The sequence below is a fragment of the Bufo bufo genome, chromosome 2, assembly GCF_905171765.1.
Source record: "Bufo bufo chromosome 2, aBufBuf1.1, whole genome shotgun sequence".
Lineage (NCBI taxonomy): Eukaryota > Metazoa > Chordata > Amphibia > Anura > Bufonidae > Bufo > Bufo bufo.
The window spans coordinates 104653375-104671528 of record NC_053390.1 but is presented as its reverse complement, the minus strand read 5'-3'; the positions used below and the strand labels follow the sequence as shown (position 1 = coordinate 104671528).

Here is an 18154-nt window from a genome sequence, read left to right as displayed (position 1 = left end):
ATGTAAGAGCGAATTACAGATCAAAACAAGAGAACAGTAGTAGGATAGAAGGGTAACGCTGGCCCCCTGATAACTATATTCATAAAAAAAATGTATATACTTCTTGTTACATTTACTACTTAAAAAAAATAATAATTTTGTATTGCTATATTCTGACACCCATAATTGTTTTATATTTAAAAATATGGCAATTTAGCATTTTGATTTTTTTTCCTTTGTCGCATTCACCGTACTGGATAAATACTTTTCCATTTTAATAGTTCTGACATTTTTGGATGCAGCAAAGCTAATTACGTTTATTTTTTAATATTTATTTATGTTTGTATTTATATATTTGTAAAAACTTTTTAAACTTTTTTTTAGTCCCCCTAGTGGACTTGAACATGCAATTATTTGATTGTTTATACCATAGAGTGCAACAGCTTACTATTGCAGTCTGCGGGATTTCTGCTGGCTTAATAGGCAGTTTATTATGGCAGGTCTGGGAGGCTTTACAAGGCCCCAGACTGGCATAGCAACCAGTCAGCACCCCGTGATTGTTCTGTGGTGGGGCTGAACAAGGTCAGAGGGAGCCTCCTCCTCTGACTAAACTCTCAGATGTCCCGGTCGTTATTAACCGTGGCATCTGAAGGGTTAAATTCCTGGGATCTACTTTATCTCTGATCCTGGTCATTCCGGCCGGGTGTCAGCTGGATTACAGACGTGGCACCCGCCATAAATGTAACAGCTCAGCTTGTGAGCCCGCTCCATACACTTTTCTTTGACATATACAGTGTGTATGTGGAGTGGTCAGCAAGAGTTAGTAAATTGTGTAGGTGCTTGTCATATTATAGACCCCACTAAGTAGACCCCACTAATCGCTGAAATGAAGGGCCTGTGATCTGCTTCTCTTATCTCTCCTTAGATAGCTGAGTAAAGTGGACTACAGGCTTATAGAAAGTCTATGAGTCTGTCAGCTGCTAGGTCTACTTGCAATCATATGAATTCCACTGAACATCTGGGATTAATTCAGGTTATGTATAAAAGTTAAACTATAAAGAAGTATTTTAGTTTCATCAAATAAATTTTTTCGTGTATGTAAGAAAAGTTACGATTCACTAATATAGTTTCTGTACTGATTATTTAGGGTTTTTTAAGATCTCTGCTTGCTGTCACTCAGTAGGAACCACCGCCCACTATACATCCAGTGGACACAAATCTGTCCTGGTCATTTGATAAACACACAGATGCATAACTCTTTACTAGGCACATCTCTGACAACGGTATTGTGATTATAACAAGGTGTCACGCGACCTGGGCAGCTTTTTATCCACTGGAATTAAACCATAAAGCGCCTTACTGAATGAGCAGAGAATTAACCCCTTCTCTACCAGCAAAGTACAAGTATGGCTCCCGCTCCCGCTTTCAGCGGGAATCATGCCCAGTGCGTCGCTGCTGTTTCAAACAGCAGAGACCTGCGACTAATGACCGCGACCGGTAATAATGCTGATCGCGGTCATTAAAGCCTTTAGATGTTGTGATCAAGTGAGATCACAGCACCTTAAGGGGGAAAAACCAGTGAGGATGCCGGTCATTTATTTTAATGCAGTGGGTCTTGCTGAAGAGACCCAGGGCATTTAAGCTGCAATTCTTTTTTTTGTTTATCAAATCTTTATTTAAGATTTTTCTTTTGTAAATAAAGCAATAGAAAGACATTGTACAAATAAACAATGAAGAGAAAACTCAGAACATATCCTTGATCTGATACAGAGTATACATAGTGCATGATTGAGTACATATAGAGACAATGAAAAAACACACTAATTGCTCATGTCTGACAATTCTACCCCTACACTAAAAGGTGAGCCTAAGCAGTATTTAGTGAGGTCATACGTTTTTAACGACGACCTAACGGTCCAAGTCACACATGATTCAATCAGGCTACAAAGCTACTTTACCAGTTATACAACGGTATATTAAGTGCAGTACAGCGCAACTAGCCACACTAACATTTCCTATAACAACCAGCACCATTATCAAATAAGTCCTAATTATGGATGATAGGGACTGGCACTCACTATGTGGATCACAACATCAGCTTTTATTAATATTAAAAATATGACATATGTCTAAATACATCATAAATAATACATAAAATATCCCCCTAAAAAATAAATAAAATCAATTAAGATCCGCTTTCCACTTGTCTATCGGTCCTAGATAGATGACATGTGCAACTGGTTTGATCCCTGTTTCAAGTTGGAATGTCCATGATAAAGTATGTCTATTTGGGACAATGTTCCTTTAAATACAAGCAATCAACATCCGGACGGTACTGACTTCTTTCGAGTCTGAATGTTCAGATCTCGATAACATAAAATCCACCAATTGTGGCGTTCAGTCTTTCCTCACCGTAGTTGGGTTGTGTGCGGTGGTCACAGGCTGTGGAGAGATATTGCTTACCGGTGTCTGCAGATGTCCGGCACTCTCGTTCACCTGCCTTCCACACCGCGCTGCTGTATTTGCTTCCGGCGTCCTCGCACTCTGTTCTAGGTCACGTGTTCCTGCAGAGGTATCGCGGGACTTCGTTACTTTGTTCCGGTATCTGATGTGCAAGTGCACAAAGCAAGATGAGAGAAATGGAGCGCTCCAAATTTGAAAAATCAATCAAACGATCTTTCTCATGTCCGGGTTAACATTTGCAACAGGGATTTTCACGCCAGACGCGTTTCGAGGACTTCACTCCTCTTCCTCAGTGGCTGAATCCCTGTTGTACATCACTTCCTTTTATGTCCCCACGGGTTCATTATAAAATCTGGACTGGAGTATATTTTGAACACATTGCGATATCAATGCGTTTTGCATGCGTTTTTTTCGTTATCCATGCGTTTTTTCTTTCCATTGCATCATGATGTTATAATAAGTATAGACAATGAAGAAAGCAATCTTCAGTTGATCAGTTTACACTCTTAAATTTATAAAATACATGAAATACATAACTCCTATTAAAATCAACATAAAATATATCCAATGTGTTTGAGGGAAGGTAATTTAGGGTCTTGTTCAATATAAAAAGCAGAGTAATAAAACCTTTCTCTTGATTTGCGTTCAGGCTAATTATAGATATTCTAAGTCAATATGTTGTGGGTAGATGTGGGGGAGTGGGCCTGTCACCAAGGGGGGGTCGCAGCGCCGATAGACGGCCAGACATGCGATCCCCCATTGGATGAGAGGCACACCGCCCAAACTCATAAAAAGCCAAAAATCTCCATTTCTGCATTTAAACCCGCTGGCAACATGCTTCCAAAATTGTAGATCTGTTTTGTTTCTGCTCTAGACATCCGTTCGATGTGATTTCCACCTCTCCAGTGCTTCTCAATTTTCTCCAGGGCCACAAAAACCAACCCTGTGGGGTCTTGGTTGTGGGCCTCTTTAAAGTGCCTTGAGAGTGAGTGTTTTAAATATCCTTTTTTGATATTCGCAATGTGTTCGCATATTCTCACTCTCAAGGCTCTTTTGGTTCGTCCAATGTACTGTCTAGCGCATGGGCACTGGACGAGGTAGATCACACTCACTGTATTGCACGTCAGGAACTGTTCTATCTCCCATGTAAATGAATTTTGGCTAGAAAGAACCTTTTTTGTGTTTCTAGGGATTTTCGTTATTTTACAGCATGTGCATTGTCCACATCTAAAAAAACCTTTTAAATTCATCCATCCTCCCAAGTCTGGGTTTACAATTTGTTTTGTCTTAATGGAAGGGGCCACCTTAATACCCAAATTTGGTGCTTTGGTGTATATAATTTATGGTTTTGTTGGTATTACCCTACCTAAGATTTTGTCCTGCAATAAAAGGTGCCAGTGACGTTTCACTATCTCCTCAATTTTCTTTCTTTGTATTGTGTAGGGGAGAATTATTCTAAATTGGGAGTCTGTTTCTTTATTTTGTGCTGCTTTGACTGTTAACAGTGCACTTCTTGATAGCTTTCTTACTCTCTCTAGTGAGCCCTCTAGTATATTACTAGGGTATTGTTTTGCCAGGAATTTGTCTCTTAAACGCATTGCTTCCACTTCAAATTGTGCCCCCTCGGTACAATTTCGTTTCAATCTACGAAATTGTCCGAAGGGCACATTCAAGAGCCAATTAGGTAAATGGCAACTTGAATGTAAGATGAATGCGTTTCTCGAAGAGGGTTTCTGAAAGGTCTTACACACGTACTTTTCTCCTACCTTTGAAATTGACAAATCCAGGAATTCTATTTCTATATTCTCAGTGCTTCGTATAAAAGCCAAATTGAGATTATTTATATTTAGTTCGGATATGAACTTATTTAGGCTTTCTTGATCCCCTTTCCAGATTAAAATATTTTAATCTGGAAAGGGGATCAAGAAAGCCTAAATAAGTTCATATCCGAACTAAATATAAATAATCTCAATTTGGCTTTTATACGAAGCACTGAGAATATAGAAATAGAATTCCTGGATTTGTCAATTTCAAAGGTAGGAGAAAAGTACGTGTGTAAGACCTTTCAGAAACCCTCTTCGAGAAACGCATTCATCTTACATTCAAGTTGCCATTTACCTAATTGGCTCTTGAATGTGCCCTTCGGACAATTTCGTAGATTGAAACGAAATTGTACCGAGGGGGCACAATTTGAAGTGGAAGCAATGCGTTTAAGAGACAAATTCCTGGCAAAACAATACCCTAGTAATATACTAGAGGGCTCACTAGAGAGAGTAAGAAAGCTATCAAGAAGTGCACTGTTAACAGTCAAAGCAGCACAAAATAAAGAAACAGACTCCCAATTTAGAATAATTCTCCCTTACACAATACAAAGAAAGAAAATTGAGGAGATAGTGAAACGTCACTGGCACCTTTTATTGCAGGACAAAATCTTAGGTAGGGTAATACCAACAAAACCATAAATTATATACACCAAAGCACCAAATTTGGGTATTAAGGTGGCCCCTTCCATTAAGACAAAACAAATTGTAAACCCAGACTTGGGAGGATGGATGAATTTAAAAGGTTTTTTTAGATGTGGACAATGCACATGCTGTAAAATAACGAAAATCCCTAGAAACACAAAAAAGGTTCTTTCTAGCCAAAATTCATTTACATGGGAGATAGAACAGTTCCTGACGTGCAATACAGTGAGTGTGATCTACCTCGTCCAGTGCCCATGCGCTAGACAGTACATTGGACGAACCAAAAGAGCCTTGAGAGTGAGAATATGCGAACACATTGCGAATATCAAAAAAGGATATTTAAAACACTCACTCTCAAGGCACTTTAAAGAGGCCCACAACCAAGACCCCACAGGGTTGGTTTTTGTGGCCCTGGAGAAAATTGAGAAGCACTGGAGAGGTGGAAATCACATCGAACGGATGTCTAGAGCAGAAACAAAACAGATCTACAATTTTAGAAGCATGTTTCCAGCGGGTTTAAATGCAGAAATGGAGATTTTTGGCTTTTTATGAGTTTGGGCGGTGTGCCTCTCATCCAATGGGGGATCGCATGTCTGGCCGTCTATCGGCGCTGCGACCCCCCCTTGGTGACAGGCCCACTCCCCCACATCTACCCACAACATATTGACTTAGAATATCTATAATTAGCCTGAACGCAAATCAAGAGAAAGGTTTTATTACTCTGCTTTTTATATTGAACAAGACCCTAAATTACCTTCCCTCAAACACATTGGATATATTTTATGTTGATTTTAATAGGAGTTATGTATTTCATGTATTTTATAAATTTAAGAGTGTAAACTGATCAACTGAAGATTGCTTTCTTCATTGTCTATACTTATTATAACATCATGATGCAATGGAAAGAAAAAACGCATGGATAACGAAAAAAACGCATGCAAAACGCATTGATATCGCAATGTGTTCAAAATATACTCCAGTCCAGATTTTATAATGAACCCGTGGGGACATAAAAGGAAGTGATGTACAACAGGGATTCAGCCACTGAGGAAGAGGAGTGAAGTCCTCGAAACGCGTCTGGCGTGAAAATCCCTGTTGCAAATGTTAACCCGGACATGAGAAAGATCGTTTGATTGATTTTTCAAATTTGGAGCGCTCCATTTCTCTCATCTTGCTTTGTGCACTTGCACATCAGATACCGGAACAAAGTAACGAAGTCCCGCGATACCTCTGCAGGAACACGTGACCTAGAACAGAGTGCGAGGACGCCGGAAGCAAATACAACAGCGCGGTGTGGAAGGCAGGTGAACGAGAGTGCCGGACATCTGCAGACACCGGTAAGCAATATCTCTCCACAGCCTGTGACCACCGCACACAACCCAACTACGGTGAGGAAAGACTGAACGCCACAATTGGTGGATTTTATGTTATCGAGATCTGAACATTCAGACTCGAAAGAAGTCAGTACCGTCCGGATGTTGATTGCTTGTATTTAAAGGAACATTGTCCCAAATAGACATACTTTATCATGGACATTCCAACTTGAAACAGGGACCAAACCAGTTGCACATGTCATCTATCTAGGACCGATAGACAAGTGGAAAGCGGATCTTAATTGATTTTATTTATTTTTTAGGGGGATATTTTATGTATTATTTATCATGTATTTAGACATATGTCATATTTTTAATATTAATAAAAGCTGATGTTGTGATCCACATAGTGAGTGCCAGTCCCTATCATCCAAATTTTCTCCTCACTCTGACTGATTGGGCGATCAGTCTTTGACTAGAGCACCTTGACCATACTGAGAGAGGTGGTGAGCTATCCACAAACACATATAAGTCCTAATTATGTGAGGAACTTTTAACCTGGGTGTGATTATCATACCACTTCAGCCATGGATTCCACACCAACAGATACTTATCATGGGACAGAGACTCCCAACTAGACAGCTCCTCCAGCTGACATATCTCCTGTACTTTGTCAATCCAATCAACCAATTGTGGTGCTTTGCTGGTGAGCCAGACCTTAGGGATTAGTAGCTTCGCTGCGGAGACTAATGAGGCTATCAGGGAGTGCTTTGCCAGCACAAACTTGACATTGGGCAAATTAAGCAAAGCCACTAAAGGAGTAAGTGGCGAGGAGGAGGGGCAAATCTCCTGAATGCATTTGGAGATCATATCCCAGAAGGGGAAGATCAGTGGACACTCCCACCATATATGAAACATCGTGCCTTTAGCGCCTCTACAACTCCAACACTGATCTGAATGTGAGGAATCCATGGCATGAAGTTTGACAGGCATGTTGTACCATCTAGTGACTAGCTTATAGGCGTTTTCCTGGATCCTAATACATCTAGAGTACCCATGTGAATGACAAAGAATCCTATCTACTGTTTCACTGTCAAAGGAGGTATTAATGTCTTTTTCCCATTGAGAGATGAAAAGGGGTTTGGATGAACCTTCTATGTCTAATAACATTATATAACTTAGAGACGACCCCTCTCTTGTTCGTTTGTTGCGTCAGAATTGTATCGTACCAAGTAGGGTCAAGATGGCCAGGAGTACACTTTATATATTGAGTGCATATTTTCAAGAATTGTGAATAATGTAGAGGTGACCATGGAATATGTGGGAAGCTAGTTCGGAGCCATTGAAGGGAAGGGACCTCACGCTGTTTCAAGAGATCGCCTACTGCAACCGTCCTAGCTCCGCCTATAGACCCAGGTCATCCTGGAAGCCCTTGGTTAGTAAGTATGGTAAATAACATATAGGAGTAAACGGGGACAAACATTGAGAGGGGTATATGTGTGCTGACATTTTAGACCATGTGACCAGAACACCATTGAGAGGGTGAAGTTTGCCCAAACCTTTGCTACCTTTAACTACCGCCTTAGGATCCCATAAGCCTGCTAAACCCCTTGGACCTAGTAACTTCCTGGCTATCTGGCATCCCAGCTTGCAGATCTTAGGGTTGCTGAGTTCAGAGTGTAATCTTAGTTGAATTTCTCTGTAATAAGTAGCCGCGTCTGGGAGTTCGAAGCCGCCTCTAAATCTAGGTTTAGCTAAAACCTTATATGCAAGTCTAGGACTGCTGTTTCCCCATATGAAGGAGGAGAAAAGGCTGCAGACTTGTGCCAGGAAAGATTGAGGAAGGGGAATGGGCAGGGTCTGCAAAGTATATAGTAGTTTGGGCAAAATATAAGTTTTTAGTACATTTTTCCTCCCTATCCAGGATAGGTAAGGGATCTTAATATCTGCGAGTTGTTGTCTAATACTGGATAGTAACGGCGAATAGTTCTGGGAAAATAGCTGGTTAGGGTCTTTTGTTACCTTAATGCCTAAGTAACTAATGTGGGAGTCATGCCATTGAAAGGGGAAATCTTTCTTAAGTCTCTCTGTTAACAAGCGGGCAATGTTAATGCCTAAGGCTGTGTATTTAGAGAGGTTAATTTTAAAGTTGGACAGGGATCCAAATATGTCTAATTGTTTCAGGAGGGCTGGGAGCGCTTCATCTGGTCTTGTTAAAAATATTAGCATGTCGTCACCGAACGCGGCTACAGTATGGACCTCATTCCCCACTGTTAGCCCTTGGATTGCAGAATCTTGTCTCAAAGCTTGGATGAACGTCTCCAAGCAGAGTATAAACAATGTGGGCATCCCTGCCGTGTCCCATTTGTTATGCTAAAGGTAAGTGATAGTATGCCGTTTACTTGCGGAGGGGCTAGCACCGCATTAACAAACTGCGAGAGGAGGCCGAATTTCAACAGGGTGGCTTTCATATAATTCCAATCCACCCTATCGAACGCCTTTTCAGCGTCAGTGCTGAGAAACGCAAGCTTCTTCCCATACTTCAAGGCGAATTGCTGAGCTTGTAGAACTCTAAATGTGCTGTCCCTGCACTCCCTGCCCCCCACAAAACCAGATTGCTCTGGAGATATAATCCCTGGTAATAAAGGGGAAAGTCTGCTGGCTAAAAGTTTCGGCCACCGTTTCACGTCCGCGTTTAATAGCGAAATCGGTCTGAAGCTGGAAGGGACCTCTAGGTCTTTGCCCAGTTTCGGCAGCACAATAATATGTGCCTCCAATGCCTGTTTAGTCAGGGGGGTACCATTCAACAGTGAGTTGAAAAAGGCAACAGGTTGTGGGCCTAGAACTGGGAGAAAACGTTTATAGTAAGCCACCGTCAGACCGTCTGGATCAGGGCTCTTACCTGACGGTGTAGTTTTAAGGACCCTTTTTACCTCATCTAGGGTTATAGGGGCCAACAGGGTTAGTTTAGAAGATTCCGTAAGAACTGGTAGATTCAACCGCTGTAAAAACTTCCCTATTTCCTCCTCCCTTGCCAGCACTATGTCCCCATGTTCCCCATGACTAAGATTATACAGAGCGTGATAATAATCGCAGAATATTTTTGATATCTTTTGAGTGTCTGTTGTGAGAGACCCACCTTGTGATCTCATATGCTTGATAAAGACTTGGTCATCTCGTTTTTTGATGAGTACTGACATGATCTTACCTCCTCTATTTCCGTTGACATAATGTTTGTGTTTTACTCTCAGATAAGCCCTAGACGCTTTCATGTTTAACAGCCCCTTAAGTTCTTGTCTTAGGATTTTAAGTTCTTCTAAATCCCTCAATGCGAGTGGGCTTTTTATGAGATGCTTCAAGTGTGGCAATATGGGATAGCAGATCCGACATTTTCCTCATTCTGCTTTTTTTTATGTGGGAACCCAGCGCTATGAACTCCTGAACTCCCCACGTATCACCGCTTTATGCGCCTCCCATACTATGGTCCTAGATGATGTGGAGTCGACATTCAGGGTAAAGTACTCTTGCAACTTTTGTGATATGGATTCCACTTGTTTCTGTGAGTCAAGGAGGGTGTGATTCAATCTCCAAGTCCATTCTCTTCCACACAAGTCAGGGAAACTGATGACAAAGGAGACCGGTGCATGGTCAGATACCATTATATTATGAACCACAGAGGATTGAACCGCTGGTAAGTATCTATCGGAGATGAAGAAATAATCCAACCTCTGGTAGGACTTATGAGGATTTGAGTAGAACGTATAGTCTCGTCTATCACCATGCCCCGATCTCCAGACATCACTGAGGTGAAGAGCTGGGGGGGGGGGGGGGGGGTAAGTACGCACACTAGTAGCATGTGTATCCCGACCAGCCCAGAACCCCACCATCCCAGCCTTGTCATTAACTAAGATAAGATACCAGAGACTGGTACCACCTTTACGACACTATTGTTCGGTGGTAGATAAAGCTCTTAATCGGCTTAAAGCTATAGGTGAAGTGAACCTAAATGCATTGCTAGCAGAAAACAACTCTAAAATTGTGCAACTAGGAAAACTGCTATTATGGGTGGCTTATTGACTCTAAGGAGGCAGTCCAAGCAAACGAGCGTTGCTAGTATGAGAAAGAAAATACCGCCTGTGGCAGACCCTCAGTCTGGTATGCCTTTGGACCAGGTCTTCTTGTACTTCCCGGATCTCTGAGGTTTCGGCTTCATCCATTTCGATACCGATGGTAGCGGTGGTAAGTCCTCTATAGATGGGATAGGCAGCCATGAAGAGATCTCAAATGGTGACTGTTGCAGCGCTTCCCAAACTGGCGGAAGGTCTTCAGGTGAGCGGACGGTTATGCGACGGTTCCCCGCTGTAATCAGAATCCCAAAGGGAAAAAGCCATCTGTAAGGGAACTTGGAGGAGCGGAGGAGATTGGTGAGTGGTTTCAGAAGCCTCTTTTTTTGCAGGGTAGAAGCAGCTAAGTCCTGGTATAACTGGACATTAACCCCTTGAAACTTCACTTCACCTTTCTTCCTTGCAGCCTGTAAGAGTAGCTCGGTATTCCTGTAGCTCAGGATGCCGCAAATAATATCTCTAGGATTATTACGGGATACCGGTTTCGGTTTCAAGGCCCAATGCACTCTTTCAACTGTGACATGGACCGCTTGTTCCGGACCCAAAAGCATATGGAAGAGGGAGTCCATGACCTGAAACAGATCTTCCTTATCTTCCGCCTCTGGCAGACCCCGGATCCTGATATTTCTTCGCCTGTTTCTGTTCTCCTGGTCCTCCATTTGCAGCAGGAGGGTATTCATCGCTCTGGCGTGGGAGTACAAGGAGTCTTTTACTACCGAGTTGAAAGTAAGTATGGCGTCTTGAGACTGCTCGAGGGTTTTGACCCGGTCTCCAATGTGGTGAATGTCAGTTTTTATGGACGCCAGATCTGCAGCCAACGGAGCCAGAGCTCTCTGTAGCGCTCCTTCCAGAAACTCTCTGGTGAGGTCAGACCGTTCGTCTCCGTGCTGTAGGCTACCAGCCCCTATGGCCTCCTCATCTTTCGATGCCTGGGAGACTACTGTGTCGTCCGGTGCCGCGCCATGATGTTTCGGCGCCATCTTAGAGGACCGCGCTGGCAGCTGAGAGGCCGACTTACTGAGGAATTTCTCCATGTCTGACCTCAAATTTGGGTCTTCTTTATGCCCAGGAGTGGCTTGTGTGCAATCCTTCGGCTGAATCTTCATGCCGGTCATAGGGTAGTGCTTAGAAAGAGGCTGAGATAGGTTCTGGTGGCGAGAGCTCTGCTAGCAAGCAGCCGCCATCGAGCTCGATCAGGCCACGCCCCCTAAGCTGCAATTTTTTATTGCATTTAACATAAGAAATGAGCAATTCTGAACAATTAATGTAAAATATCCATGACTGTTCAGAATTTAAAAAAAAAAAGGATTTTGTAGGCTCAAATACGAGCTTTAAAATAATAAAAAAGTTTTAAAAAAATGTTAAAAAATATAGAAAAATTTTAAAAAATATAAAAGTTTAAATCACCCCCCCTTTCCGCAGAATAAAAAAAAAAAATACCTAAATAACAAAAAATATATACATCATGGATATCACCGAGACTGAAAACGCCCATACTATTCAAATCTAAAAATATTTTTACAATACTGCGAATGGCGTAATGGCAAAAAGGGTCAAAATGGTCAATTTGCCATTTTTTTTTATCACTTCTCTTACCCAAAAAAATGTAATAAAATGTATTTAAAAAGTCATACACACTCCAAAATGGTATCAATAAAAAACTAAAGATTATCCCGCAAAAAATAAGCCCCATAAGACTATCTGAACGGAAAAATAAAAATGTTACGGCTCAAGGAAGATAGGGAAGAAACCTAAGGGTTAAGCAAGAATGTATATTAGAAACATGTTCCACTTTTCATTATACAATAGCCATTAGAGTCGTTTTGCTATATTGTCTCCTTTTAAATCATTTCTGTCTCCAATGGACTCACAATCTAAGTTCCCAGTCTCAGGCGTACAATAAAGCAATTCAGTAGAAATTAAATCCTATCAGTATGTTTTTAGATTCTGGGAGGAAACTCAGGGAAACATGGGGGGAACATACAGTGGTGCTGAAAGTTTGCGAACCCTTTACAATCTTCTGTATTTTTGCAAATTTGACCTGAAACTACATCAGACTTCCACAAAGTCCTAAAAGTAAGATAAAATAAAGAAATTAAACTAATAACTCAAAAATATTAGACTTGGCCATTTATTTATTTATTGAGGAAAATGATTCAATATCACATTTCTGTGAGTGGAAAAAGTATGTGAACCTTTGCTTTCAGTATCTGGTGTGACCTCCTTGTGCTGCAACAAATGTAACACAATGTTTCTGGTAATTGTTTGCAACTCCTGCACATCGGCTTGGAGGAATTTTAGCCCATTCCTCTATACAAAACAGCTTAAAGGGAACCTGTCACCTGGATTTTGGGTATAGAGCAGAGGACATGGGTTGCTAGATGGCCGCTAGCACATCCGCAATACCCAGTCCCCATAGCTCTGTGTGCTTTTATTGTGTAAAAAACCTGATTTTATACATATGCAAATTAACCTGAGATGAGTCCTGTCCCTGACTCATCTAACGTACAGGACTCATCTCAGGTTAATTTGCATATGTATTAAATAGTTTTTTTTACACAATAAAAGCACACAGAGCTATGGGGACTGGGTATTGGAGATGTGCTAGCGGCCATCTAGCAGCCCATGTCCTCAGCTCTATACACAAAATCCAGGTGACAGGTTCCTGCTCACCTCAGCTCCTTCTACAATATTGAATTGAATTAAAGGGGTACTCCTGTTGGTTAAAGTTATCCCCTATCCACAGGATAGGGGATAACTATCAAATCGGTGGGGGTCCTACTGCTGGGACCCCCACCGATCACAAGAACTGGGGCCACGTACCCCATGCAGACCCCTGCAGCTCCCTTGAAAAGAACAGAGTCTTGTACTCGGAACTCCCATGGAAATATATGGAGCAGCCATGCGCATGAGAGACCAGCCGCTCTGTACATTTCAAGGGAAGCTGCAAGGGGGACAGGGCTCCCATTCTCATTATCAGTGGGGGTCCTACCGCTGATAGTTATCCCCTATCGTGTATCGACTTGTGTGCTTAGGATTGTTGTCTTGCTGCATCACCTACTGTATGTTCTCTTGAGGTTCAGATATTGATAGCCGATCCTCAGGACAGGTCATTAGTATATGATCAGTGAGGGTCCACAATCCCACCACCCCCACCGATCAGCTGCTTGAAGAGGACATGGCACATCATAGAGCGATGACCACATGTCACATGACCTATGTGCAGCTTGTTCCATTCAAGTGAATGGCCCTAGGCTGCAATAACAAGCACAGCCGCTATACAATGTACTGTACAATGTTGCAGCGCTCACTAGAGCACCACTGCCTCTTCAAACAGCTAAATGGTGTGGGTGTCAGATCCCCACCAATTAAATATTAATGACCTATTGTGAGGTTACGCCATTGATTATAAACTCGCTGAAAAACCCTTTAAGGATGCCCTTGTTAGGAGCAAGTACACTAATCCTGGAAGTTTTTTGGAAAAAATTATATCCAGGACAGTGCTCTTATTGTTCATGTAAATTGAAAACTTGTGACCTACAGTAATTATAGGTGGGATTCAACATTTTGTACAATATTTTGTAAGCTTTAAGACTGAATTCTTTTTTTTTTGCCCATGTGGACATCCCCGGACAGGCAAATTCTGCCTTTTTTTTTTTTTTTGCTTTTTGGCACAGGAACCGCGCCAAAATTCTGATGTCAAAAGATGCCATGTGAACAGGGCCTAATATGTACTGTGCTTTTAATTGTATTATTGTTACAATAGCAATGATGCTGAGGGTGCGTATATTTGTGCATGCTGGTGCCATGATGTAAAAGGCTAAAGGAAGTGCGTGTAGTGCAAAACAAAGGTTACGTGTTTGCACACTGCATTTCCCAGTGCCTGGTTTTATGTGGATTACAATAAGTTGCTGGCTATTATAATCAGTGAGAGCCGCATCTTACTGCAGGATATTTTGCGCCAAGATGAGAAGTAAGGAAGGACACATCTTTCATGGGCTTTCAGGTCTGTGCCTCCGCCCCCATCTTTGGCCATATCTTACGGATCGTGGACCCATTCAAGTCAATGGGTCTGCATCCGCAGCACGGAGTGCCCATGGCCAGCGCCCGTGCATTGCGGACTGCTATTTGTGGTCCGCAGCATGAGCACAGAGCCCTAACATTCATGTGCATGAGCCCTTAGTCAGTGGAACTATTTCTCCCCACAGCGATGTTAGTCCTTTCTGTCTTCCTTCAACTGTTGCCCGGTAAGCCGCTGGTTCATATATATGTTGCCGCTAAATCCATCTAGGTTCGATATCTTCTTTTAAACCAATATATCGGCTGTTGGCCGGTGAAGGTCAATCTTCTTGTAGTTCCACAAACCAGCCTCCTCAGGATTTTAAACATTTGTAGCCCTTTTTCCTGTACAGGGCTGAGATGTAGTGATGGACGAACATCTGCCTGCAAGTTCGCGGTGGGTCCCATTCATTTTAATGGCAGGCGATCCTGAAAAACCTTTAGCTCATATTTGCAGCCAAGAAATAATTACTAGAAGTGCACAAATAGTTCCACAACATGGACAGTGACATACCAGATGTATTATTCGAATTTGCGATCTCCATTCATAATTTTTTTCAATGCGAAATATCGGCAATTTAATTTTTCGCATATGCGCATGCGCAAATGCACTATACAGTAACCAAATGCACTATAAAGAAAGTATATTGGTATATAACACCCCGCTTCAATCATTTTTTTGGGGGGGCGACAGGTATATCACACCAGTAGAAATGATTTGTTCCAATAACGCTTGTCCCTCTATATACCTGCAGTATCTCAGCAGAGCCGTACACAACTGCCGCACAATACAAATGCACTATAATATACTTTCTAACATAGAAAGTATATTATAACATTGTACAAGGAAGGCAATCCATTAGACTATACATAAAGATAAAACGTAACCTTTAACCCCTTAAGGACTCAGCCCTATTTCACCTTAAAGGGAATCTGTCACTAGCAATTTACCCCAATTTTTTTTTCATGAATCCATGTTTAACAGAGGATCGGGGTGTTTGCCGCAGAGCGCGGCGCTGAGGAGGGGGCGTTGTTGAGCACTTAGCCGCGCCTCTGGGAGGGGATTTAGATGAACTTGGAGGCGTTATTAGATTTCAAATTTAGGCGGGCACGGCACTTCAGAGGGGCGTTCCTGGGCACCGTGGAGAAAGAAGAACGCCCCTCTGGGCTCCTTACAGCGTCATTTACACATCATTAGAATCGATTTTTTGAAGAAATGACAAGACGGACAATCAAAAGAACAAGACCGATGGAAAAAAGGTACTCTGTTAAACATGGATTCATGAAAAAAAAATTGGGGTAAATTGCTAGTGACAGATTCCCTTTAAGGACTTGGCCATTTTTTGCAAATCTGACCAGTGTCACTTTAAGTGGTGATAACTTTAAAACGCTTTGACTTATCCAGGCCATTCTGAGATTGGTTTTTCATCACATATTGTACTTCATGACACTGGTAAAATGAAGTAAAAAAATTATTACCAAATTTACCCAAAATTTGTAAAAAATGTCAAATTTCCAAGTTTCAATTTCTCTACTTCTATATAATAATAATACATAGTAATACCTCCAAAAATAGTTATTACTTTACATTCCCCATATGTCTACTTCATGTTTGGATCATTTTGGGAATGATATTTTATTTTTTGGGGATGTTACAAGGCTTAGAAGTTTAGAAGCAAATCTTGAAATTTTCAAAAACTCCATTTTTCGGGACCAGTTCAGGTCTGAAGTCACTTTGCGAGGCGTACATAATAGAAACCACCCAAAAATGACCCCATCTAAGAAACTACACCTCTCTAGGTATTTAAAACTGATTTTACAAACGTCGTTAACCCTTTAGGTTTTCCACAAGAGTTATTGGCAAATGGAGATGAAATTTCAGAATCTCAATTTTTTGGCAAATTTTCCATTTTAATCCATTTTTCCCAGTAACAAAGCAAGGGTTAACAGCCAAACAAAACTCAATATTTATGGCTCTGATTCTGTAGTTTACAGAAACACCCCATATGTGGTCGTAAACCGCTGTACGGGCACACGGCAGGGCGCAGAAGGAAAGGAATGCCATACAGATTTTGGAAGGCAGATTTTGCTGGACTGGTTTTTTTGACACCATGTCCCATTTGAAGCCCCCCTGATGCACCCCTAGAGTAGAAACTCCAAAAAAGTGGCCCCATTTTAGAAACTACGTGATAGGGTGGCAGTATTGTTGGTACTAGTTTAGGGTAGATATGATTTTTGGTTGCTCTATATTACACTTTTTGTGAGGCAAGATAACAAGAAATAGCTGTTTTGGCACCGTTTTTATTTTTTGTTATTTACAACATTCATCTGACAGGTTAGATCATGTGATATTTGTATAGACCAGGTTGTCACGGATGCGGCGATACCTAATATGTATACTTTTTTTTTATTTATGTAAGTTTTACACAATGATTTCATTTTTGAAGCAAAAAAAAATCATGTTTTAGTGTATCCATAGTCTGAGAGCCATATTTTTTTCATTTTTTGGGCGATTACCTTGGGTAGGGTATGATTTTTTCGGGATGAGATGACGGTTTTATTGGCACTATTTTGGGGTGCGTGTGACTTTTTGATCGCTTGCTATTAGGGATGAGCGAACCCGAACTGTATAGTTCGGGTTCGTACCGAATTTTGGGGTGTCCGTGACACGGACCCGAACCTGAACATTTTCGTAGAAGTCCGGGTTCGGGTTCGGGTTCGGTGTTCGGCGCTTTCTTGGCGCTTTTTGAAAGGCTGCAAAGCAGCCAATCAACAAGCGTCATACTACTTGGCCCAAAGGGCCATCACAGCCATGCCTACTATTGGCATGGCTGTGATTGGCCAGTGCACCATGTGACCCAGCCTCTATTTAAGCTGGAGTCACGTAGCGCCGCACGTCACTCTGCTATGATCAGTATAGGGAGAGGTTGCAGCTGCGACGTTAGGGCGAGATTAGGCAGATTAACTCCTCCAAAAGACTTCATTCTGTGATCGATCTACAGCTGTGGATCATTGAAGTGCTATTATTGACTTGCTCACTTTTTTGAGGCTGCCCAGAGCGTTTTTAGATCACTTTTTTTCTGGGGTGATCGGCGGCCATTTTGTGACTTGTGGTGCGCCAGCACGAGCTATCACCAAGTGTATTTAACCATCGATAGTGTGGTTATTTTGTGCTATATCCTACATCAGCTGCAGGCTGAGCCTGTGTCACCGAAGTGCATTTAACCATCAACAGTCTGGTTATTTTTTGGCCATATACTACATCAGCTGCAGGCTGAGCCTGTGTCACCCAAGTGCATTTAACCATCAACAGTCTGATTTTTTTTTTTTGATATACTACATCAGCTGCAGGCTGAGCCTGTGTCACCCAAGTGTATTTAACCATCGATAGTGTGGTTATTTTGTGCTATATCCTACATCAGCTGCAGGCTGAGCCTGTGTCACCCAAGTGCATTTAACCATCAACAGTCTGATTATTTTTTGGCCATATACTACATCTGGTGCAGGCTAAGCCTGAGTCACCCAAGTGCATTTAACCATCAACAGTGTGGTTATTTTTTGGCCATATATTACATCAGGGGCAAGTTGAGCCTGTCACTCAGCGCCTAAAAAATAGACCTGATATTTCTATTCAACCAAATCTGTACTGTTTTAGCTGGTCAAGTTATTTGTATTAACCGTAAAAACACACTTTTTTTTCTGGGTTGAAAAAGCATTCCCAAATTTGCCATTCTCAAAATAACTAGTTTCT

General features: G+C 41.7%; 1 protein-coding gene across 1 annotated transcript in view; it reads left to right on the top strand.

Moving 5' to 3' along the window:
* CMYA5 (cardiomyopathy associated 5) overlaps positions 1–18154 on the top strand; it is a 104205-nt gene that overhangs the window by 6138 nt on the left and 79913 nt on the right. The window lies entirely within an intron of this gene.